Here is a 27343-nt window from a genome sequence, read left to right as displayed (position 1 = left end):
TACCAAGTATATTAACATAGTTGTAACGTTAAGATTTGACAATGAAGGGTTAGGTGGCTATAAGCCTTCCGCTACAGATGCAATGCTGTATAAGCTATCCCATACTGTGTTTTTAAAGGCATGCTTCTAGTCAGAAATATATGTGAAAATTGGACAGTTTTTCAGAGGTAAAAAGGACACATATGAGGAGTTTGTTTTGTAATGCTTTTTCTGCAGCAAGCGACTTTATATTGGTCATTCATCTCTCTCCTGCCAAATTGAAAGAGGTAGCAAGCAAGGTAGGAAAAAGCTAGAGGCTTTGCATTGTGTTAAAATAATTCTTTAATTTTAGCACTGAAGAGTGTTAAATTTGCATCATGTTTGCTTCTGCTGTTCAAACACACAATATGCTCTATAAAGGCTGTAATAACTTTCAGATGACTTTGTAGAAAGATAGACCTATTAAAGGAATAAAAACATAGCCATGTTTATCTAATATACTAATAACATGTAAAAATTCTGCCAAAGTCCCACTTCAGATACCTACTTCCTATATTGAATCTGCTTTTGACTCCTAGTGTCCTTTTGAATTTACCACCCTTAAGTTCAGAGATTTTTCTACTTCAAATAGCCAGGCCATAAAACAAAGACCTGACAGTCTATGTGATGAGCAGAAGAAACAGAGGCAAAAATAACTCTTCTTCTCTTTGTGGTGGTTCAAAATGCAATGCAAATGAGCTGCCTGCTACCTAGACTGAAGAATCACCTCTATTCAATGAACAGCAATGAAAAAAACAACCCAGATAAGACCAGCTATGCTTCCCAAACACATACTCAGTATCTTTCAGCCAGAAGTCATTTTTGCCCTGCAGTTCTATAAGAAGGACGCTGAGAATTCAGAAACACTTCTCAATGATAAACTAAAAGCTTTGCTTCATGCTTTATTTTACTTAGCTGGAATATTTCATGATGATGATCTTTTTAAAAATATATATTTTATTTAAATATCGGTTCAGACACAACACGGCAATATTTTGGTACGAGATCTAAGTTAAAGAACAGGGGCAAAAGGAAGAAAAGGCAATTTCACGAAAGACAAAGGTGGAGAAGCCACAGCCAAGTTCCCACAGTCTTGACAGATGCTTTCACAAAAACAGTACATTTAAACTTTTTAAGAACTGGGTTTAAGCATTTTCCATTAAGTTCCTGATTTCTTTCTCTTCATCTGGAAATTCAGAAATATCCTTAAAATTAAAGGAGAAATTCTAACATAGTCATCTGACCTCAGAAGTTTTGCTGTTGTTTCTTTAAAGTAGAATAAAATAGAACCTCCAAATATCAGACTGCCATGATAAAGTTTGTTAGCAATGCCAGAAAAATATGTTTTCTCCCAACAGTAAAACACCCTGATAAATAAAGTCAGATAGCAAATTCTGCCTAACGATTGCAACACAATGCAGATGTTCTTTAAAACTTTCAAAGCAGGCATTTGACATTGCCCAGAGACACCAGGAGGGTAAACAGGACGTTTAGGTAATCTGGGGCAAAATACCACAGTATTGTCTTTCTCTTAACCAGAGATAACTACTAGCGTCCTTAGAATAATGATCTCCTGCTGATTTTCTTCATGAATTAACCAATATTATGCCATTTTCTACTTTATTTTGCACTGCTACCTATCAGTGTTGCTTTATTTTATCAGTTGTTTCCAAAGGTCCCAGAAGAGGCAGGGTTCCACTCTGGCCAGTAAAGTTTCTGCTGGCAGTCCCAACAACACTTTATCAGCCTTGTCTCTCCCCCACTTCCCCTTAATGTCTTTTTTGTGTTGCCAGTGTGAGCCATCAAGCTTTTAAGAACAAACCAGAAAACTTATCTAAAATAACAGGTAGACCATTATAGTAAACAAAATTGGGTTTTGCTACTAATTTGAGGATAACAGAAATAGATAAAATTATATACAACAGCCAGATGGAGGGACTAACTCAAAATCAGAAGAGAGTAATGCCATCAACAACCAAGTTAAAAAGGAATAGAGTTAAGAAATTAAGAAATATCAAACTAATATCTGTCCATATTTAAGAGGTTAGCTAATTATTTTGCCTGTTAACATGATATCAAGATTTCTCCACTTCCACTGATGCCGTGAGAACTCAAGGATTCTTGGTATCCTTGTGACATTAAGCTCTTTGAAAAGTAGCACTGAAACTCATTCTAAAATGTAATTCCTTAATATGATATAGATTTATTTCCATTCAAATTCAAAGTACACCCATACGCTACTCCATCTTCCCCTACCATTGTTTTAATAAATGCCATACCTGTGGGTTTTTAAAATACATGGTACAACAGGCCATATGCATTCACACCAAGCTGGTGTTAAAGAACTGTATGTCCACTGCATCTGATTTCCTCATACTCAACACAGCAGCTGGGAGGGAGGACCTCCAAGCCCCAAGAGAGTATATCTGCATTCAGAGCTGTAGTCAGCTTTGTCCTGAATTTACTCTTCTGGCCCCATTTGGATCGTACATGGCTCATCAATGTACCCTACGGGTTCCCATGAGCTGACTCACTTGATTCACTCTGTCCTAATGCCAGTGATTTCATTGCAGCTTCAGGTTATTTGCATCCACTGAAGATCTGCCCCCAGACGGAGAAAGAAGAGCTCATAGATGTCTGTGTCTAAAGGCGCCACCTCTGACTGTTAAAACACCAGTGGAAAAGGTCCAATTTATTGCAAATTGTCCATTAGCATATCTGCCCTTCCTTTGGCAACAAAAGAAAAAGCCTGCTCCACTCATGTAAACCCCTACAGAACAATAAACAGTTCAAGAGAAACAATGACCAACAACACCCCTGCTGCCCCAGATTTGTGTGTAAAAATCTGCTTTTAGAAATATTGTCATGTCTTTTCCTGTAAGTTTCAGTTCTGGAGGGGAGAGGAGGAAGAGGAGGGGCAGCCGCCTTAGCACAGTGGGCTGAAATGTATTTGTCTCAAACAGCCAGGGACTAATACAGCTAAGAGGTAGGCTTTTACAGGTATGCACATGTGTGTCTGTGTGTACATGCATATGAGTGGAGTTGCAGGTGCAAATACCTACCCTATAATCTAGGATGGAAAATAATAAAGGATGTGTCTCTGGATATCTCATAACGAAAACATTATGTAGCATATGTAGCATCTGATGAAGAAGAGAAAAAAAATTCTAATGGTCTTGATGGAGATAGGTAACTACCATGGCTCTTCACTGAAGATAAACTTTGCGGGTTGTCACTCAAATGCCTTTTAAGGGTAGCATTTTCAGTGCTAGTAGGCAATACTCTGGTGATTACAGGGCACCTTTTTAAAAAGTGAAAATTAATATGTGTGTTTCCAAGTCAATATAACTACTAATTGGTGCACATCCTTAAGAACAACAGATGACCTATGGGCCAGATAAAAATCAAGGGTTCAGCAAACTGGAAGAAAAAATGAAAACAAACCTTTTTTTTCTGCAGATGGCTACTCTGGGTGCATTTATGGATGTTAAGTCTGAACACATTGGCCATGCAGCCAAGACATTAATGTGAACATATAGATTTGGTAACAATCAGGAAAATTAACTAAAAAAAAATCAGCTTAATTGACTATAATTGTGTTTGAGGGGTGATTACCAGATTATCAGTTCATAAAGCAATATCGATCAATACACTCTGTGTTCTCAGTTAAAAGGCAAGTGTGAGAACTGTTGAAGAGCAGAGTTCACTGAACAAGATATGCTTGGAAACCAGGACATCAACATGATATACAACACAACTACATTTCAATAGGATGCTCATTTAATTTCAACCAGCCCAATGAATGGCTTTCATTCTTGTCTAAATAAACAGGGTGCTTAGAAAGCCTAGCAGCCTATTTGACTCCTGGGATTGGTGAACCGTGTATCACTAAATTCCCCCTTGCCCAAAATGATGGGAGGAGGTCTGCTGAAAGAGTGCTGGGGTGGCTACCAATGAAAGCTGAAGATTTGTTCAGAAATAGACCCAGTTTTTTCTTTGCCTCTTAGTCATTGTCTTTGCAATAAATTGCCTTTCTCTTTTTCTTTTTTCTTTTTTTTCTTATTTTTTAAAGGGAGTGGGAGAAAGGAGGATATTTAGTTATAGTTGCTGCAACTGCTCTAAGCATCTATTATTGTTACTGCAACAGGATTTTTTTGTGCTGTGGCACCTTGCCATTTCCCTCATATAATCTGAATGAGTTTGGGCAGGTGCAACTCCATGAAGTACAGTTAACATATGTAATAGAAAAATTTATGCACCTATATATTATATTGGTTCTTTCATAATACTTAGAATTAAAGTTGAGAAAATCTCCAGTGAGCAGCTAGCTGCAGTATAAGACTGAGTGTCTTGCTTTTATACTTCATTGCTTTGTACTGTACTGCCAGAAAGCTATTTTTAGACCTGCTCTGCAGTTGCACAGTTGTTGCTTATATCTTGTCTAAAGGAAGTAAGGTTGCCCTACTGGGACTTTGCCCTTCTCTCAAGGGTAAACTAAAATCCATTAAACTTAAATACATGCTGTAAACCCTGCACATTAGTGGCTGTGATGGAAATATTATGTAGTTATTTATAACAAGATATCCATTTGGGGAAGTGAAATAGATAGGCATATCTGAAAATTATTGCCTCTTCATTCTCCTCTTAAAGTCATTGTCTTTGTGCCTAAAGCTTGAAAGTTTGTTTTGTTGGCACCATGACAAAGTAAGCAAATGTATCTCCATAGACCAGATCACTGCTGCCTACAACCCCACAATAAATAACTTGTGAAAGGTAGCACAGACATTCTACCAGATCCTATATTGCTCCAAAGAAATCCACACAAATACTTCTGATTACAGGGGATGTTCTTCAAACACAGCTGCTCATATTACCAGGGGATAAGTAAATAGTAGAGCAAGAGACAAATATTAATTTAGCCTACCTAAATATAGGCATATACCTATAATCGTAGAGATGAACAAGTATCTACACATGCACATGTGTGCACACACACACGCTAAGTCATTGTAAAATTGACTATAGACATAGTGAAGGTGTCTTATCTTGACTCTGCTTCTATAAATTACACAGATTTAGATAAATATTATTTAACCATCAGCTTTTGTAGTTGATGCTAAAACAGGGAACTGAAGATGGAGGAAACAGGAAGGGAGGAAATAGAAAATCTGAACAAGAGATTCCTTTGAGACCTTCTATAACATATCAGCCATGCTGTAAGATAAAAGAGCTCCTGAACTAAAAGAACACATTATTTAATACTAGTTCTTCTCTGGTGTCTAGTAACCAACCATCTTTTCTGAGTCTATGTTATGCATACAAATGTACTCAAGTTACAGGGCAAGTGTTACATCCAAAAGCAACACCCAGTGACTTACAAAGAAGACTTACTTACCTGTGGTTTTCTCTGCTATTCTTTGAAGAGATCCTGCACAGTCCTCACATTAAATCCACTTTGATGAAATTTATACACACACACTAGATGCAGGAATTGACCTTGTCAGTCTTTCAAATAAGCCATTCTGCCTTCCAATGAACTTCATCAACGTACAAAAATGTTCTTCATAGCTTATAGAGAAAAGCAGAGGGATGCACTAACAGACAATTAGTTGATCTTAAAAGATTCAATGAGGTCTGCAACCAACTGTCTTATAAAATGTTAAGAAAGACAGCCACAGTAGAATTCTTAGCAGTAAGAGTTAAAGTTGTTATATTGAAATTGTAGCTTTAATTATTCTAGCTCAAAATTCTGAACAAGATTATGACTTCTCTGAAACAAAAGAATACAGACAACAGCCACACCTAGGTTTCTGGGTTGGAAGCTGAGCCTGAGTCTTTTGCTTCATGCCTTACTATAAAACAAGGCAGACACCATGAGTGAAAAAGATAGTATTAAAAAAAAGAATGTGTGTGCATATATGTATGTGAAAACATGTTGCCTCTCTTCTTGCAATCACTTACTCGTGATCTCCAGTCTACTTTAACTAAATCTGTGCACTCTCTGCATTATATTCGCGTACATTTGAAAAAAAAAAAGAAAAAAAGAAAGACGTCAACAAGATGAGAAGGCTACATAATGAGTGAGCAGGATGGTATTGCTCAGTATGAGAAAGATGACAAATCAAAGCAGGACAAGGCACTTGACTGATTCCTGTGCAGCTTCTCCTACCTTGTCTCCTAGCTTACCATTAATGTTTTGTGGGCTTGGCACCACAAGCAGTGGGAAGAAAAAGCTAGGAGGATCTTTTTATTCATATAATTATGGGAACAAATCAAATGTACCCTTGAGAACATGCCTATCTGAAATTAATGGCATTAAACACAGATAATCCTGGACTAGAATGACATGTTCAGGATATAGAATTATTTTTCTAAGGTTACATTGAACTCCAGACTCAGAGAGGCCACGGGGGAAAATGGAAGGAGTTTCTTTGAAGAATTTAAAACAGTTGTGATTTTACTAACACATGTCTGTTCTGGCAGACAGAAGCATGTATTGTATATATAAATGCCCAGGATATGTTTTGCTTGAAGTTCAAAGCCCAAGCTGTCACATTTCCATGTCCATTTGCAGTGTCTGAAAAACAGAGTTCATGTGCAAACAAACCTTGAGACAGACCCATGAAACAAGACAGACAGGTAAGCAGGGACTAAGCAGAGTTTCAGAGACGCAAAACCAAAATATGCCAAGGGATCGAAAAAGTTTGTGTTAGCTTCTGTCCTACTTCACAAAGCATCCTGAATTCAAACAAGCTAGCGTGCATAAAGTGAAGAAAAACTTTCCCACCACCACCACCAAAAAGATCTCACCCATCCTAAACCCAAGAGCAGCAAAACCAATAATACTTTTTCTCCTTTGGCTATTTACTTCCTTTCTATTTAAACACACACTACAGACAGACTGTCATTACCATGATTAGTAACACCATCACACCATCAATCCCATCATTTTCCTCTCCAGTCTTGCTTCCCACGCTAAATTCTGTTCAACGCTTCCTGATGTAAGGATGTATTTGTTTCAGCGTGACTCCTCCTCTTCCCCGTGCACACCATATGTCATTGCTCAATACAGCCCCCAAAGTACTCTGTAGCTTCCCAAGTGCTGTCTGCTGGCACCTTACCTGTTGTTTACATAACTGCATTCCTGGTATTGGACATAGAGTACCCCCTTCGCTTGGTATCATCTCTAATTTAGTAGAGGGGTGGAGAAAAAAGTACATAACCCTTAAATCCTCCAGCTTAATTTAAGAGTTTCCCTTGTTGTGTAACACGGAGAGATAATCCCTTTCAACCTTGGAATTTGAAATACAGAATTGTTCCAGTCAGTCAGACTAAGACCTTCCATGGTAGGGTAAATTTTGCCCAGACCCTGCCTGACCTACACTGTAGGCAGCTGGAGCTCGACCCAGTTCCTCCATGACCTGACTTACTGATTAGATCTGCACTCGAGGTAGTCTTATCTCTGTCTTGCCTCCTGGAGTGACTTTGGACCTACGTTAGAGGCAGACTGTCTCCGGCCCTGCCTCTTGCTGTTCCTCAGTGGACCTCCCGGATTGTCCCTGGATGTCACTTATTACTTCGCCTTCGCTGATGACCCCTGGATTGTCGACAGACCCTCTAACTTCCCCCAGCTTGGCCCTGCTCGGAGCTGGCGGGGACCCCGTCGGTGAGCCCCCAGCCTGCACTGGGGTCACCTGCAGCTCCCAGCTTGTCCCTCTCTTGGAGCAGCCCTATTTGTGCTGCTTTCTGCTGGGATGGCTCCTGCTCTCCCCCGGCATTTATTCATTACAACAGTCGCACTAGAGTTGCTTGACATGGAGCAGACACAAAAGAAGATCATCTCCTTTTCCGCATGACCTACCCCTATTTTACTCTTGCGGCTATGCTCACAGAGCTGAGCATGTCCACTCTGACATCGCTGTATTAAAAAAAAAAAAAAAAAAAAACAAACCAAAAAAACCTGCACAGGGATCTCAAATACCAGACTGCAACAAACCAGTACACTGAAATGGTGTAACCATCTCATGAGACCAAAGAGTTCTTGAGAGCATGTAGGATGAAGAAGCGCTTTCTTCTTTATCAGTTTTGCTACTTTGTATCCAAAAGGGAAGATCTAGTAGAGCTTTTTTTGACTATGATTCTATTGTGATAGTATTAGAATGAGGCATAAAATAGTTCTCATGACCTACAGAAAATTTAAACATTTTTAAAAAATCCTTATCTCAAACCAGGGAAAAAACCAAAGTCAGAATACACAAAAGGTTCACGGTGCAGAAATCCTTTCTTACATATCCAAAGCAAATTAAATTCATTTGTTTTGTTTCAGTAACTCATAATGTTCTACTTCAATAAGAATTGCTTTCCACTGGAGTTAACTTAAGGATGATATTAAAAAAAAGAAATCACTTTCTACCACAGAACTAGAATTTTTCAGTTTAGCAATGTCAAGCAGGAGTTTTACAACACCAGAATGTTTGTCCTGTGTTAAATTATTCATTTTTTTTCTGTGCTGGCAGTTGGTGAAGCCCATTCTGTAGCACCAGACTTCCTCCAGACCCTGCAGAAACAGCTTAAGGCACCCACTGCAGCACTGACAACTCCAGCATGGAACCAAGCATTTAAAAGTTAGTTTGAAGGGAAAGCATTAGAGATGCTGGAGACACAAGAGCTGTACCGTAGCCCCCAAATGACCACAGCTAACCACCACAGGCAAAGATTAAAGGAGTCTGTCAAGCACTTACACACTAAGCCTTATCTTTATATAGAAATACAAAATCAATGCCATGTTTCTTGTGCAAAGAAATGTCCCTTTGATCTTCTATTCTTTGACATCTATACAGCAGTACCTATCTGAATATTTAATAAATGTGCCAATTTCCCTCCTGAGCAGAGTATACACTAAAATCCAGCAATGAACAAAGCAGCTCAGGAAAAAAAAAGGCAAACAAACAAACAAAACAACATCCTAAGCAATCTTTTGAGTCAGAGGTCAGATGAATCTTTAAAAAGATACAAATTCTTTTAACAATTTTTTCACCTTTTTTCTTTTTGTTTTTATTTTATTTTATTTTATTTTGTTCTTCCTCTTCAGCATTCCATGTGGCTAATGTCAGGTCAACTTCCTTTTGCAAAGCTTCTAGCCAAGGTTTTTCAGAGGTTTGGGCTGACACTGCAGCTTCTTGGGATCTTCCCTCAGTTGCCACTAGGGAAAAAAAAAAGGCTTTTGCAGGCCATATTTTTAATTACTAGCTTGGTTCTTTTTAAAATGTCATTTATTATTTAAAGCTCTCTTTTTGACTCCCACTGTATTTGAGTTGCATTCAAGGCCTGTCAGTTAGGAATAAAAATTGGCAGTTGGAATACAGCCACTGTTAGCTTTTAGAAAGGTTACCAGTCCTTTACCTCCTTCTGTGAGAAAATACAACACCCAGGAATTTGGGAGGCTAAACCAACTGCGCTCTTCACTCATCGTGACTGATGCTGCGGCAGCTCTCCCCCATGTGAGACAATGCTATACCATTAATGTAGGAGTGTGCTGACGAAAACAGAACCAAAATGTCTCAACTGACACCACAAGAACTCCAATGGGGCAGGGACTCACGAATCTGAGTGACTGTTTCAGGAACTAAATACAAAGATAAAATATTACTTTATGCATTCATTCTCCAGAAAGACATACTCGAGTAGTTTGAGAAGCACCAAGGTTAACAGAAGAAGGAATGGGAATCAGGACTTCTGTGACGGATTAATAGTCGTTGGGAAGTGGTTTGGTGCAGTGATGCTGTTTTGGCGAAACATATACCGCCAGCTTTCTCTGGCATATGATCCCAATATATTTGACCCAGCACTTCAGCAAAACTGATCCTGCAGTGGAGAATGCCCTTTACTTTGCAAAGTCTTTGTTCTATACTTGGAAGAAATGAAAGGGCATTTCTATAGTGAATAGCATTAAAAATATTCCTTTCCTAAATAACTCAATAGCATTCTATACATAGATTTTTTTTAAAAAGCACTTAACATTTTATAGAAATACATGCCAGCTGTCATAGGGAGCAAAATCCCTGTAGTACCTAAGGGTTGGAAAGTACCCTTTGTTTTTGTTACCTGCAATAAAAACTGGGTTTTTTTGGCAACAATCACAACCAGTTGTTCTTTTGTTTCTTTGTTAATGAAGTTTTACACTGGAAAGCTTCTTTGTGTGTGGTTCTAAAGAGAAATTAGGTAGGAAAATGATGTCTGTCCTAATGGCATTTGAGGAAGATCATATCAGGCTAGAGTACATTATTGCTAGATGCTCTGTTGGGGTGGCAGAAAAGAAGAAATTCTATCACCACCTTTTCTTTCTTTGTCAGAAGCATTAACATAAAAATGGATCACATGGGTTAAAGAGTTTGTTATCACACTCTTTACTATTGAAATACACTCTATCATAAGACACCATGAGGTTTTCCAAAATAATTTTCATTGTTTCCTTCAAATAACTCATGATGTATCTGCAATACAGGCTGCTGGTGAAACACATTGCAAACAAAATCCCCCTTTTTTAAAACTAGGCCTTTATTTCACATGCTATCGAGAACTTTCATGATCTACTATTTCATACAAAAGTAGGGGAGAGGAGACTAAATTCTATATCAAGCTTTGCTCTGGATATACTATGTGATTTGAGAGTTTCTAGTCCTCCAGTTGACAGGGTTGCTTCATATGCGTGGGCTAGACATTTTATAAAGTAACACAGTTTTACAAAAACAGGTATTTGAAGCCTGGCAGTAAAGTCACCAGAAGTGGACAAGTGAGAAAAGAATTAAGAGCACCAGAATCACACACAAAAATGTATGTGTCCTGTTCAGAACAGTTACTACAGTTATCCTGTGTTTTTCATTATTTTTCGAAGGGTTATACAAAGAGTAGCTAACTCCTTATATAAAGAACATCACTTCTTGTGTTAACTCAAAGAAATCAAAACTACGCATAATGGTCATTTCTCTCTTTTTTAGCTTGTAATCACAAAAACACTGTACTTTGCACTTGACATCACCATTCGGTTTGCTGGTGAACAAGGTCTTACACACATCTCATCCTGATGATGGCTGATAGTTTGTATAGAACACAATTGCCAACAGCTCTTTCCTTTCCTTTGGGGTCCTGTTCAATTTCTTGAGCTTTCAAGTTATTTCCTATTTCAGACTATAGTGTGCAGTGTAGTTCCCCATCTTTAAGGGAAAAAAGTGTTTCATGGAACAGATGCACATAGTAGGAATAGCTTGGGTCTGCTATTCCCACCTAAGTCTGTTACAAAATAATGAAGGGAATCTCTATTTTAATGACTTTATGTATGGTGTGTCAGAAGAATTAACGATTTTAGAATTCTTTCCTTCTTACCTAGTAAGGCAAACTTACTAAGCATACAGTGAGCTTCACTGGAGTTAGAAACAATAATTGTGTTTTGTTTTTCCCTATAAATGTTTTCAAAATATCTTTAAAGTAACATGCTTTGATCAGGATATCTTTTCTGAGAATGCCTTTATAATATAATTTCATTGACATAAATCTGTACACAGCCAAAACATAAAAGATATGTTATCCTGCCATTTTCCATGAACAATATTCTGCAGATGGCTCAGTTCCAAAGTGCTCATTTGTGCTGGAATGACTGATTTGTGCATGTGAGTGAATATCAATACAAGAAAGTAAAGCTCCTACATGAAATCAAATGTCTCTAGCTATTCTGGACATAAGGATGCAGATTCAGTGAGAATTTGGCTGTATTTACCTACCTTAGAGTCAAAGTTCAAGTAGATATAAGACAACACTCAAACTTGTCACAGAAACTTGTCACAGAAACCTGCAGGTCCAGCACTTGGCAATTTCCTGGTACACTTCTTTTTTCTCTATTCAGGTAGCTCCATTTGCAGTAAACAAAAACCAGTTTGAGCATTAGGGTTAAAACACTTTTTTAGACTTTTCTTGATTATATATGTATTATTTGTACTTTCATTTACGTTTTTGAATTATTTCAATTATTATGTGTATTGAAATTGAAAATAAAAAGCAGTAGTAGACTGAAAGCATCTAGTGTCATGTTTACATTAACCCTGAAAAGTTGTGTTTTTTCCTACAACATCTAAATCCCACAAATCACTATTGTAATAAATAATTGCAATTAGCATCCTGTTACATTCATGGTATGTATTAGTTGAGTAATGTTGTTGTCTCTTTAGGATGCTTATTCTAATTTATTCCTTTGCCATCTTGACTACTGGTGCAACTTTATTCTCATTACCACAGTATGATTTTTATTGCTCAGGATTACACAACACAAAATGTGATATTTATTTTTAAGAGAAAGTAATTTCTCCTTTAATGATTGATCTATAATGTGGGATAATAAATTGAAGGGAAAAAAAATTCCAACAACATTCAGTAACTCTCAAATTCAGTAATTTTGTTCAACTTTCATAAAGATAATGTGTATTGTAGAAAAAAATACAGGATGCCTGAAATTACTTGTACTTAGCATATTTTACATGAAAATACCATATTTCTGTCCTGGAACAGATGATCTCTCACTGCCATCTTTAGGCATTTAAATAAAGGCCTAAAACTAGAAGTGTAGGATCACAACTTACTCAGAAAAGAGAGGTAAGACATCTACAGAAACTGTTTGACAGTACCACAGTTGCAGAACTAGCTGTTGACTAACTCCAGCACTCTAAATAGCTCACTGGAGACCCAAAACTCCCTCTGTGAAGTGCTGGAAGATATTTGGTCCCTAAAGTAGGCACGTGTTTAAAATGGTATATTTACTCCTGTTTCTTCCACATAAAGTACAGACATTTGTTTCCACATACTGAAAAAGATGTTGCACTTAAAAAAGTATTCGAACAAGGAAAAAGGGATTGTTGATTTTACCTCAAGGGATGACCATTTCTAGGCTAGGCGGTCTCTCCCCCAGATCTAAATGATTCACTTAGTCTGGTAGTCATTAATGGGAGCTGCAGCACCGGCTCATCTAGCCCCTAGTCTGTAATCTGTCAGCAAAGACAAGAGGGAAGGCATGCAATTTACAGTTAATACATAATAAAAATCTAGGGAGAACTTCACAAACGCTGTAACAGTGCCATGTTTTGTAGATAACGACACTATCCAGAAACACTTCAGCCAGAAGAGAAACAATGCCAGCAGATTACTCTACTCTCCTCAAGCAGAGACACCATGGTAGAGCAGGTATTCCCCTGCAGACCGTGGAGAGGACCATGCTAGTGCAGATATCCACGCCGGGGCCCATGGAGGACCCCATGGTGGAGCAGGTGGATATTTCCTGAAGGAAGCTGCAGCCCATGGAGAGTCCGCACTGGAGCACGTTTATCCTGAAGGACTGTAGCCTGTGGAGACACAACAGTGGAGCAAGTGAGAAGTGTGAGGACATAGGAGTGGTAGAGAGGAACTGTTACGGACTGACCACAACCCACATTAACCGTTCCCCTGTGCCGTGCAGGGGTTGGGGCCTGGGAGGAGTTACAGGAGTCAGGAATGAAGAAGTGAAGTTGAGCCTGGGAAGAAGAGGGGTACAGGAACGTGTTTCAGTTTTTGTCTTTGTTTCTCTGTTCGTCTTTGCCTGAATAATATAGTGGCCTCCTACGATGGAGTGACTGCATTAGTGGACAAGAGAAGAGCAACTGATGTCATCCACCTGGACTTCTGCAAGGCCTTTGACATGGTCCCCCACAATATTCTTACATCTAAATTGAAGAGATATGGGTTTGATGGATGGGCTATTCAACAGATAAGGAATTGGCTGGATGTCTGCATGCAAAAATTACAGTCAACAGCTCAAATGGAAACCAGTAATGAGTGGTGTCCCTCAAGGGTCTGTAGTTGGACCAATACTATTTAATATCTTCATCAACAGCATAGACAGTGGGATTGAGTGCACACTCAGCAAGTTTGCAGGTGACACCAAGCTGAGTGGTGCAGTTGATATCCTTGAAGGAATGGATGTCATCCAGAGGGACCCTGATAGGCTTAAGGAGTGGGCCTATGTGAACCTCATTAAGTTAACAAGGCGAAGTACAAGGTCCTCCACATGGGTCAGGGAAAACCTCAGTACCAGTACAGTCTGGGGAATGCGTGGATTGAGAGTAGCCCTGTGGAGGACAACTTGGGGATACTGGTGGATGTAAAAATTGGACATGAACTGGCAATGTGCTCTTGCAAACCGTAAAGCCGACTGTCTCCTGGGCTTCATCAAAAGAAGCTTGGCCAGCTGGTCAAGGGAGGTGATTCTCCCCCTCTACTCTGCTCTCGTGAGAACCCACCTGGAGTACTGTGTCCAGCTCTGGGGCCCCAGCACAAGACAGACATGGACCTGCTAGAGCAGATGCAGAGGAGGCCTCGAAAATGGTCAGAGGGCTGGAGCACCTCTCCTGGGAAGAAAAGATGGTAGAATTGGAGTTGTTCAGTCCGGAGAAGAGAAAGCTCTTAGGAGACGTCATTAGGGCCTTTCTTATAAAAGGACCTAAAGGGGGCTTGTAAGAAAGTTGACAAAAGGCTTTTTACTAAGGCCTGTAGAGTTAGGACAAGGGGAAATGATTTTAAATTGCAAGAGGCTAGATTTAGATTGGATATAAGGAAGAATTTTTTTATGATTAGGGTGGTGAAACAGGTTGCCCAGAGAAGTTGTGGATGCCCCATCATTGGAAGTGTTCATGGTCAGGGTTGAATAGGGATCTGAGCAACCCGATCTAGTGAAAGATGTCATTATTATAATTTTTTTGTTTAGAAAAGGTTGCACCTTTTCTGCCTATAGGAAGTTGTACCACCTATATTGAGATTAACTATTATTGTCCAGTATAAAGCAAATCATTAAGGAAATTCATAAGTGGTTGTCATTTATTCCATGATGAAGCTGAGGAAAACTGTGTAATCACATGATTAAAGGCCACATGTATGTAATGTCGCTCAATGAATCTACATCAAGAAACTTAATTAAGACTGGCAGGCATTTTAATTTAATTACCTCTAAGTGCTTCACTTTCCCTCTGTACTCTTTCTGGGGGAAAAAAACCCCAACAAAAACCCAACAATATCTATACTTCTGTAAACAACCAGAAAAGAAGTCAGTGAAATTTTGTAGAATTTCAAAGTCAAGGAGTAGTATTATTTAATGAAAAGAGCTAAGGCAAGGCTGTACCTGAACAGAAATATAAGAGTTTCAAGTGGTTGGCTGTCCTGTAAATTAATACCAACTTTGATTTTATGGCATTCCCTATGTCTCTGCTAATATGGTTGTTTCTTCTCCTGAGGATAATGTTGCTGTGAAAGTTGTTTCACATGTAATTGTATACACTCAGCTGTTTTCTCTGGGCACTTGTGTCATCCTACAGATATTTCAGTCAGATGTGTAATTTTATTCTTAATCTTTTGTAGAAAGATGTATGGAAACAAGCAAAAAGACTTCACATTAACTGTTCATGTTAAAACACAGCCTTCAGGCATGTCTTAAATGTGCATTAATCTACTCATGATTACCCCACATTCCTGAAGTCAATACATTTATACAAGCTATAGTTATTTTTTCACCTTTCCACTGTAAAAGAAGAATAAAACCAAAATGGCTTAAAATCTACATAGAGGAGAGAATCACCTAATTTAAGCCCACAGGTACTGTCTGCTATTTATTTTAGGTTCTTTATGAGTAGAAACAAAGAGAATGTAATTGAATGCATGAGGACAGAATCATATTACTGAACTAGGTATATGATAGCAGGCGCTCGGATAAATTGCTATGACAGTGTACCAAGGAAGACATGAAACCTACATTGTCTTACATAGATTAGGAGGGAGAGGAAATTAATAATATTTCTCCTATCTAATATTTTTTCCATAGCTGATTTTCAGGGCATGTTTCCAGGGAAATGAATACTTAGAAAAATCATATTGGCAGGGAGAGGACCAAAATGGATGTTTTCTGAATAGTAGGACTGTCACATATATCAAGTTCCAGATTAACAACAGGGAAATATTAAAAGGCTTGACCTAGATCTTCTCTTTTGCATTTAGGAACTGATTCAAATCTGCCTAAGCAAATGGGAAAAAAATCACTGTTATGTGGTTCAGTTCTTTAAATAACCTTTCATATAAGAATCTCAACATAGTTTACTCACAGTTTTTATTACCTACACTGGAAGTAAGCACTGGGCTTTTGAAAATGAGAATGATCACAATGCAAATCTGTGATTCTGGATGCCCATATTTTCAATTGGTTCTCTAATCCAAAAACCATGGAGTATGATTTTCAGAAGCATAATTCTAAGTTCTGTCATTTGAATAATTTCTAATTTTGTCATCAGGTCTCTTCACTTTGAAAACCACAATTTCCTTGAGCTCTAAGCACCCAAATGCAGTATTAGCTTATGGAAACTCAATTCAGGCTTGCATGACTAACATGTTCAGAAAAGATCAAAAGTACAGATAACATCTCTCAACCATCAAGCTAATGGATTGTTGTGGTTTAACCCCAGCCAGCAGCTAAGCACCACGAAGCCGCTTACTCACTCCTCCCTGCTCCCAGTGGGATGGGGAAGAGAATTGAAAAAAGAACTATAACTCGTGGGTTGAGATAAGAATGGTTTAATAAATAAAGTAAAATAAAACATAATAATAACAACAATAATAAAATTTAATGATGATAATAATAATAGTAGTAATTAAAAGGAATATTTAAAAAAAAAAGAGAGAAATAAAGCCCAAGAAAAGACAAGTGATGCACAATGCAATTGCTCACCACCCACCGACTGATGCCTGAGCAGCGATCAGCCCCTCCTGGCCAACTCCCCCCAGTTTATATACTGAGCATGACGTTCCATGGTATGGAATATCCCTTTGGCTAGTTTGGGTCAGCTGTCCTGGCCATGCTGCCTCCCAGCTTCTTGTGCACCTGCTTGCTGGCAGAGCATGGGAAACTGAAAAATTCGTATCTTACGGTAAGTGCTACATATCAACAACTAAAACATCAGTGTGTTATCAACATTGTTCTCACACTAAATCCAAAACACACTGTACCAGCTACTAAGATGAAAATTAACTCTATTCCTGCCAAAACCAGGACATATAAGAATAGGTATACAGGAAGGTATGTGAATAACCTCAGCATACCTACACGTTGTAAAAGCAGCAGCACACACCTTGTTAAACATCTAATTCACCTCCTGAACCACAGTTTTTAAGATATTTTCATAAATCACCCTGCCTTTGTACTTAAGAGACATTAAATAGTTATTCCCACTACTGTTTGAAAAGACACTTTCTTTAGCCATGCATTAGAGCATAACCTTCGTAGCTTGTGAGTGCAGGTGAAACATGCTATCCCCTCTCTTAGCAGCCACAGCCCTGCATCTCTCCCACCCTGGACAAAGACAGAAGCTGCACAGCACAGTGCAGCTTTCTCATGAAAGCAGCTGTGCTCTGTGTGGTAGGTGTAAGAAGAATTTTATTGCAGGTGATTCTTTAAGGGGAGAGTAGTTGCTCTGCTTTGGAGGGAGGGCAGAATGGCACAGGGACTGTGAGAAAGCATCCCCAAATCAGTTCCTGTCTGGGCAGAACCACACTGATATTAAGTAAGTACTTAATTTCAGAGTATGTCTCTTGTTTCAAAATTCCTTTTACAGGTCAAGAGTTATTTTTAGGTGACAAGACATTACAGTACTTCATAGCCCATAGAGTTTCTGCTTCAACTGTTACAATTCTCAGTTTATTATGAGATTCAATAGTTGTTAAAAACACTGTGGCTGGATACACTAAAATTTTAGTGAAATTGAGTCTCTAAGGGAGTCAAGTGTTTCATCTGAGACCAGGATAAGTGATCTGAAAAGCAAGTAAAGTTGTTCCTTCTCTCTCTGTCTCTGTATTTCCCCTCACACTCACACACACCACCAACATTATTTATCCTACAGACAATTTGAAGGCATTACTATTCCTTTGTCAACTTACGCAAAGGGAGTTTAAGCAGAAATGTAAATAAATAGCAAACAACTTTAGTTTTCTTACATATATCAGAAGGTTGCATTGCGAACAACTTTTGATCCCATCTGAATAAACACATTTGCCTTGCAGCTCCTTAGAGAGAGAATTCACTGAAGTAAAGTGAATTTCAACAGCCTCAGCAGATGTTTAAAGTTCTCCACATACAGGAACTGAATAAATACTTACCTGAATATGGATAGTTACAAGCAAGAAGTTTGAGTTAAATTTTGGTCTCCCTACTAATATTGGTAAAGAGAATGGGACTTTCAAAACATTCAAAAGCAGAAGAAAGAAATTCAAGAGTTACACAATCCTAACAAACATGAAATCTTTCAAATGAAGCAACTTTCACAAATCCTGGGGAACCTGTAGAGAAAGTAACTTGAAGCAACAGTGATGGCAGTGCTAGTTATCAGGCAACATGCAGACAGATCTTGATTAGTCTGATTATGCATCATCCTACACTCACTTCAACCTGAAGTGTTGTTTTAAGCCATCTGTCACGAAAGGGCAGTTGTTCAAAAATACAGAGAGAGTCACTGCATTGTCTTCTGTCAAATTCTTCTCTGCCTGGCAGTCTACACAGGCCTGATAACAGTAAGGCAGCCAAATAAACAGTAAGACTCTTACATTTCATTACGTCCAACTCTATCTCATGTATTTCTTTTGTTCAACCACTGTCCACAGTCTTACAATTAGGTTGTAGCTTCGCAAGTCTGAACTATACAATTTTGGCTGCAGCTGCAGCTCAGACCCCTTGAAACCTTCTCGACTTTCATGCATTCCATCATCAGTGATGTCTCAGAGCAATGGACTATGGGACTCCACTACAGATGCTGCCATAATCCTGGTGTTTCATGGACCTTGTTACTAAATGCAGTCCACCAGGTGACTTAAGCTTTGATTGTGTCCACAGGGAAGCACACAAGCAGAGCTATTTCTTAGAAGAAATGGGTTATTCAGCCCAAGTGGGGTTGTGCCAGAACCCTCCTGGCATGCAGCTAACTAAATATTCCAGTTTCAAACAATTACCATTTCTGACCAGCTCTAGTTTCACCTAAACCACAGTGGTGACCAAGGAGATTTTTCTACCCAAATTGCCAGACTTGGCCAACAAAAGTCTGTGATTGTTTTGAAAAGCAGGGGTTCCTGAATGCTGTTTGAGAACAGCACATTATCTGATTTGGATGGTTACTCATGCACTCGTAGAAGATGAGCTTAACATCCTTCACAGAGAGTACAGTTTACCATTCCAGCCCCAGGAGGAGCAACAAAAGCAGTGCTATAGCATATGTCATCACTAACTTACTGTTACTGCTAAAGCCACTATCCATACATCCTGATAAGGGATGTCTGAGGTTTTCCCATTAGCCGTTTCCTTTTTCCATTTTGCTAGGCATTTTTGATGTTGAGATTCGTTATTCACACGTTGCCTTTGTCTAGCAGCTGGGGGATAAACCTTTGCAACACAGACTGTGAAACAGAGAAAGAGAGGAAATGAATTACAGATTGAAATGACAGCTTTGGTGAGGGCTTTTTGTTCATCTAGTTAACTGTGCGATAATGCAGTCGAATGAACTGTTTCCAGTGTACCTCAGAAAAAATATGAAGGAGCAATGAGTATGTATTTCTTTCCTCCTTTTAGTACAGCATACAATGTCTTTAATGCTATTTCAACTTGCAGAAATGAAATTACTACCAAATGTTTCTTATAATAGACGTTGTTATTGCCTATGAAGTTTTAAAGTAATAGTATATATAAAAACATAACTTAGCACTTAACCTTCCAGGGAACCACAAGAAACCTCAGAGAAAACTATCTGTATGAATAGCTCCTATCATGTCTTACTTAATTCACTTTTTACACTATCTCTTCAACTGGATCAATATTGTATAAAAGTAGTTGTGTACAGGCATTGTAAACTGCTTTCGAAATACAGCTCTTTTGGTGTCTGATAATTACGTTTAGGAGAATGTAGAAGGTATTCAATATGAGTGACCCAGGTTCAAGCTGTCAGGAATACAAAGAACTCACTAATTAAGAAACTGATATAGATTTGCTTCTTAGTATTCAGGGATTTCAAGAAATCTTGGAGCTTGTGTTTGCTTCAGGGCAATTTACAGAACAGTTGAAAATAGCAATATTTTCTACTTTCCATAGACACACTTTCTTATTAGGGAAAATAATATGTATTTCCATATAGATCTATATCTAGAAATTATGTTGCACTTATGTATTTATTAATTAATAAATGTAAACAAACATTTTTTTAAAGAAAGGGGGAAGGAAGTAGTAAACACAAGACACACTACATTTTAACAATGGCTATTATTCATATGAGCTGTTAGACTCCTGGAAAATCTATAGACAAAAATCATTCTAGACACTTGTAATGGTTATGATCAATGTTAGGTTATGTGATTATGGATCTTGATTACATTGGTTAAAATGTTTCCCACAAGAGATGAAAACATGAAGCAAACTGTAATGAAGAGCACACAAAAAAGAGAATGGGAGACAATCTCAAATCAATCTAATTTAATTTCATTTTTAGTAAGAGCACTCAGCTTAGGCAGATACTTCAAACAGACTGTGTGTTCACGTGCAGCAGTTGTGAAACCACCTCACACTGAAAATGGTACAGGATGGCACAGTAAAAGGGGTAATAAACAATGGGACCCACATCTGTAGGTTATACTCAGATAAAAGAGCATATGCAAAGCTGCTGCCCATACCTTGACAGATGCATTTTATTCAAGTTTAAAATTTAGCTGGCATGGGGATACAAAGAGGGGGGCCATTGAGTTACTCCCTTTGTGCTCTGGCTGGTGTGAGTTTTGCTTCAGAGATTTCGAGGAAGAAATCTGCAGTCTCGGGGAAGCGCTCTAACTCTTTCTATTTCTAGTTGCTTGAGCTTTCATTGACAGAAAAAAAGCTAGTGCTTTTCTTCTAAATTCTATCTCATACCTGATCGGGCATGTATTTCACATTTACTGAATTACATCTACTGCTTAAGATACTGTGACTTTGCTGCATGAGATGAAGGCAGAGACAATGTCCTATTTATAAAAATACACATGCACAACATTTGTATTTATGTTTGGCCCAAGGTGCTGAACGTTGTTGCAACTAGCTTGAAGAAATTACAACTGAAACTATTTCTATAAAGAAATTATCATTTTATATAAAATGTAAACTCTGATTTCTCCTGGCTTCAAGAAAGGTATTAAAACACACAAGCACTTTGCATTCAGTTAACAGCACAAAACAGCACAGCTGGCACAAACCAAAAAAAATCCAAAAGCAAAAAGCCCTAAACTGTCTACAAAAAAAAAAGGATATAGTGTCTGCCTAGAACCAATAGACGAAATTCTACTAAAGTGAATTTTTCTTTTTTTCTTCTTTTCTTTTCTTCCAATCCTTTGGGAAGATCCCTTGGGATTTGGTGGAAAAATGAGTTTTGATAGGTGAAAAATAGCTATCTGCTAGAGATTTACAATGTTCTTGGAAAAATACCATAACTGCATTCAACGGACGGGGAAATGGAGGCACAGAATGACAAAGCAAGCTGGTAGCTCACCCAACAGAGCAGTAACAGGAATAGAAGTCTGCATACTCGAACCACAGCTCTGAATCCTATCAGCTAGGACACACTATTTCTTGTAATTTATAGTGACACACAAAAATGCATTTTTCCCTTTAGAAAAAAGGTTGTGGTGTTTCTACTGTTATCCCTTGTTGAAGCATTTCCACAGTGTTGTGGTTTTTACCCTGCTCTTAACACACCAGTGTCATTTTCTGTTACACTATAGAGCTGCACCCCAGATAAACATACTACAGGAAGTCTAATTATGAGTATATTGGAACCTGTTCATTTAATTTATAGCTGTAATGTTCTTTGAATGCAAACTGTTATAGTGAATGAATATTGTAATCGATCCGCTGTGAACAAACTGCTTGAATTAATTTCACTCCTGCCACAAAGCCTTGCCTTGAGATTTCAGGCCCCAGCATTAATAGATAGGTAAAAAAAGGACTTAAGAACATGGTAATCAGCAGATCAATAATCTGTGTATTACAATAGATAGCCATGCTTACATGCATGCAAAACGAGTACAAGGTGACAAATTCTGGTAAGACTGAAGCCTGGGCTGCTGCTTCAGTTGCAAGGCAACACAGAATCTGCTTCTATTCTCTGTTATCTCTTCTCTACATGAAACACAAACTTTGGGGGTGGGGTGGGTGTGAAGATTTAGTGACTTATTTGTACAATGCCAGACCCTCTGGAAAAATTAAGCAAGTTGTAAACAAAGTATCTAATCAAATTGCAAATCAATCACTCCTTTAAGTATTTACACTGTATTGGATCTATAGAATCATGAGATTGCCTATTGGCCTCCTAGCTTTTACATTTTAGAGGAAATTGTCCTCAAAATGAAGGCCTCTTCCACCCTACAAATCCACAGGCACAGGGTGCACCATTCCCATGCTGATAAAGGGACTTTATGTTTCCCTGTCCCTAAGAAATGTAGAATGAAATGAAATAGCTTTATCACCCAGTGACTTTTCCAGCTCCTCCTGTAAATTGCGTCCACCTCTGTAGTAGTGAAAATGTTAAACCACAGTCAGTCCCTACTTTGGTCAGCCCCTGCCTCCCCCTCCCAAAGTTCTTCTTTCTGTCCCTCAGAGGAAAGCTATTGTTCACAACAGTACTCCACATGGAATACAGATAAAACAATATAATACATGCAGCCATTGGTAATGGAATACCTTTTTGTTCTAAGAAGCCAGAAAAACTGCTTAGGATTTCCTGGCTATTTATTGCTGAAATTTTACTACACCTGTACAGCAACTTCAGTTGTTGCCTAACATGTTACTTCAGTTTAGTGCCTCACCAAGCTCTGCCCTGCTATTTTCTTTTTTTGCTTTTTTACTTAGGTAAAGCCTTGTGTACAATAAGACCGGACTATTGGGTTTTGTTTTTTTTTAAATATCCTAATTCTTACTCTCCTCCTAAGAAAAATATCCCCTATACTAAGTAGTATAGCTGCCTGCAGCAGCCTGTGACTTGATTGCTGGAATTTCATGTCTGACATATATTCAAAGCCCAGTCCATTAAAACTGAGCTTTGTGAACTAAACCTGATTTTTCAAAAGCGACTTCAATGCTTGTTTAAGACATCATTGGAAGGGATGAAGACGAACACGCACCCTCCTCCCCCCAAACACCCCAAACCCCTAAAAAAAGAGAAATAGTGCTTATGAGACCTGACCTGGGTTTGAAATGAAAAGCTCTTAGGAGACCTCCCGTTTTATCTTTGTGAGACTTCCCATGGAGAAGCTTTAAACCTTTTAATTAAGCTCAACTGTGAAACACAATAGAACACAAGTCTACTATCACTGTTTTGCTGCTATGATTCATTTCAGCTGATAGAAAAACAGCAAAGAACACTGGATAAACAGTAGCTATAAGAGGCTGCTGTAATTTCGGTACTAATTTGCACATCAGGGAAGTTCCCCACACGCATATTTGCTGGTCCCAGCTCTCTAATAGGTGTTTGCTCCCTGGCTTCTCTTTTCAGCAGCCCTGGGTGCTGGCAAGTGTCAAAGCTATCTGAGTAGGTAATAGCTGCTACATGGATGGTAATGGTTTCCATCTCCATTATTATATTTTTAAGACAGAGACAAAAATAGACATGAAAGTTAGTTTTTATTTTATTCTAGCGCTTGTGCATTTCCAATATTGCAGTTATCTGATGTTTCTTCAGCCAAGCATCAGCTCTGGAGGGAACAAACTTTACTTGAAACAAATCTAACTTAGTAAATTTCTTTAGTCTCATCTTGAAAGATCACAAATAACTTTATAAACTGTGAACATGTAACACCTCCTCACCTCTCAATTCTGGAACAAAAAAATTTAAAAAGCCTATTTGCAATCATAACAAACAATAGGGTATGTTTCATTTGTTGGAAACTGAAAAGATGGGGTGGGTAGGTAATATGCAGTTACTCAGTGGTCTGGAAAATTGGCAAGCTGTTCTAAGACTGTACTGGGGGGGTCTGGCTGGTATTGAGTTAACTGTCTTCATAGAAACCCCTGTGGTGCTGTAGTCTGGATTTGTGGCTAAAACAGTACTGATAATACACCAGTATTTTGACTGTTGCTAAACAGTGTTTGCACAGCATCAGTGGTTTCTCCTTTCCCATTCTGCACCCCTATGCCTCCACAGAGAGTAAGCTGGGGGTCAGAAAGAAGTTGGGAGGGGACACTGGGACAGCTGACGCAAATTTGCCAAAGGGATATTCCATACCATATAAAGTTACACTCAGCCTTAACACTGGGGTAGAGGAAGAAAGGCATGGGGTTCCTTGGCTTCCAAGGTGGCCATTACTTGGAGGCTGGCTGGACATTGGTCTGCTTGTGGGAGATGGTGCATGACTAGTTTGCATTGTTTAGTATTTTTTTTTTCCTCTTTCCTTTACTTATTAAACTGTCTGTATCTTGATCCATGAGTTATTTTGTTTCAGTCCTTCTGTTCTCTCTGCTGTCCCACTTGGTTGGAGTGGGGGAGAGAGCAATGAGTAAGTGGCTGTGTGGGTGTTTAGCTGCTGGCTGGGGTCAACCCACCACAAAAACTCACCACAAAAAGAAAGGAAGAAGAAAAAAGTAAAGACAAAATTATTCCTCTTGTAGAAACAGTCACTTTCAGATAAAAGGGGACAAGCTCAGAGTAATATAGATGAAATCCTGTTAATGTGGAACAGACAAATATGTCAAATGAAAATCACTGTAAAAGGAATTTCATTTGCCTGGAATTATATTTAAATGAGACACACACCCCCCCCCCAAACCAAAATATAAAAATGTCCCATTATGACATATTTAGGAGAAAATATTTCTTGTCCTTTCCTGAAATATCTCTTGTATTTTGTAATTCCAGTCTAATTTACAGTGTGGAAATGATTTAAATTTAAGTCCAAATCCAAGCAAAAGTTTTGTTTGCTCTCAGTCTTTTTACTACTTTTTTTGATGATTATTATTTTCGAATTTCTTATTGTTCATTGAACTTTGGAAGGAAGGCAGTACAGAATTTTCTTAGAAATCAACACACCTTAAACTGAACAGCAAGCAAGTTTTATGTTGGCTTGCTTCTGTTTTTTCTACATTGGTCTTAAGTCATTCTCAGTTATTTCCAGCACTTTTAAATATTTAATGCATTTATGGTCTTTAGCAGAAAATAAATTTCTATAGAAACTTCCTTTTTAATTTTTTTTTTACAAATTTGTTTTTTTTTTTACTTCTCCTAGTTGATTTTCCAGCTTTACAGTATTATATTCCACTCAATATGTTCCCAACTGGCCTCCCTGTAACTTAACAGTGAACTAGATCTCAGGCCAGAGTCTTTTGTTCTTGATATAGGCAGAATGTCAATGTTGAGCAGCAACGTGACTTAGGAAATAAGATTAAACCCAGCTCTACTAACATCAGTGTGACAAAATTATCAGTGATCATTGTTTCAAAACACAAAAATTCCCAGTTCAAACTCACACTAGCTCGTGTTTAATATGAATGTACTCATCTCCAGCATGCTCAATGGGACAAGAGCAAGGCTGATTATGTGTTCTTCTCATTCAAAGCTTTTCACAATTGTGCTACTTCATTTTTGCCCACCTCTGTCTCTCAATTCAAAATCCTAAATACTCAACAGTGGCAGCTTCATCTACTGATACTACAACATTTCATAGGCAACTTCTATGCCTTTTTCTAAGAGGTCTTAGAGCTTCCATGGTGTTTAATGCAGTCGTTATACCTTCACTCATCCATGGCGTTTAACCTAGCCAACAGTATTTCTGTTCCCTTAAATTCTTCCGTTATGTAAGATGTAATATCTCCAAGAGTCTACGTCTTACTGAAATCCTTCCATATAGGCAATATCAGAGTGAAGAGTTGTCATACTCCACTGCGCAAAATTAAAGAGGAGCTGAAGGATATATTGGGAAAGATTAATTTATTGGTTGTGAATGGAAACATTATATACTGACATACCACAATCATGGCCACCTACCAAAGCACGTCTTCATATTAATCTTGCAAATAGCATTCAAAATTATTCAGAAATTCAAGCACTATCATTCCTTCTGAAACACAAATGTTTTGTTTCATCTGTAACCAGAAAGATAATAAGTCATTTGAAGGGAAATTATGTTTTGAGATGGCAGTGGTCAGAAGCCCCAATGCCTTTACACTGCTGAAGCAGAGCAAAATTTTTCTTTCACATGCCAGCCTGGATGAAAGACATTCCTGGAAAGATGTGCATCTTGAACTGGCACAGTGTGAATGGCTGGCCTTGAACATGATTCCTGTTTGTGTTAAGGTTCTGGCATGACAAAAATTTTTGCTCCCAGCTCTTTGTCAAAACAGTGGTTGATACTCAGCTGCTTTTTTTTGTTGTTGTTTTCTTTTTTTTTTCCCCAGTCATTCCCTGAAGTTTTAGGGAAGCTGTTCCTAAGGTTAAGCCTTCAAAGTCTAATCACAAGAAAAAGGAACACTTTTCACATACTAGCTCACAGTTTTTGGCTTTAAATATTTGCTTATCCACACACACAACAATTTAATCTGCTTAATTCATATAGGTCAGATACTAACTTGGGCAAGACGTAGCATAAGATTAACCCTTTTCATGAGTGTGTGACTAGTGCAGAGTTGTCACAGTCATCTACTGACTTCAGTGCTTCTGTAGTGGCTTTGAGCAGCTCAAGGTCCATCCTCAGTTAATTTGACAAGCAAAACACCCAATGCCATAATTTTTAGACCACAGTGCAGTAATTGCTCAAAAGTTATTTAAAATATACTTAGCTTATGATGAAATTCATAAGATCACATTTTTTAGTACCTATCAGATTTTGAGCTCCCTTGGGTACAGGGAAAATGAAAGTGATAGGGAATTACATAAGATAAGGTTTACTTCTGAAGTTGTGGGTATAATCATACTTCCAGTGATGAAGAAAAAAATGTAATTACAGCTTTGCTACTGGAATTTCTATATTGTTGCCCTGGCCAGAATTTCAAGTTATTAGAGGGTGGGGGGTGGGGAAATCACTGGAAAGAGGAAATAAAAAGGTGGGGGGTTGCGTGTGTCCCCCCATAATTCTAGAATTCTTGGGAACCAGCATCAAATCTGTGGCTCCTATCTCTCTTCCTCTTGTACTTTTATGTATTAATTTCTTGATGGATATGGTTCTGAAGGCTTTAGCCATTTGAGATGAAGGAAAAAGGAATGGCATAATGCCTCACATATCA

Source organism: Buteo buteo, chromosome 20, assembly GCF_964188355.1.
Source record: "Buteo buteo chromosome 20, bButBut1.hap1.1, whole genome shotgun sequence".
Classification (NCBI taxonomy): domain Eukaryota; kingdom Metazoa; phylum Chordata; class Aves; order Accipitriformes; family Accipitridae; genus Buteo; species Buteo buteo.
Note: the sequence above shows the minus strand (reverse complement) of the source record.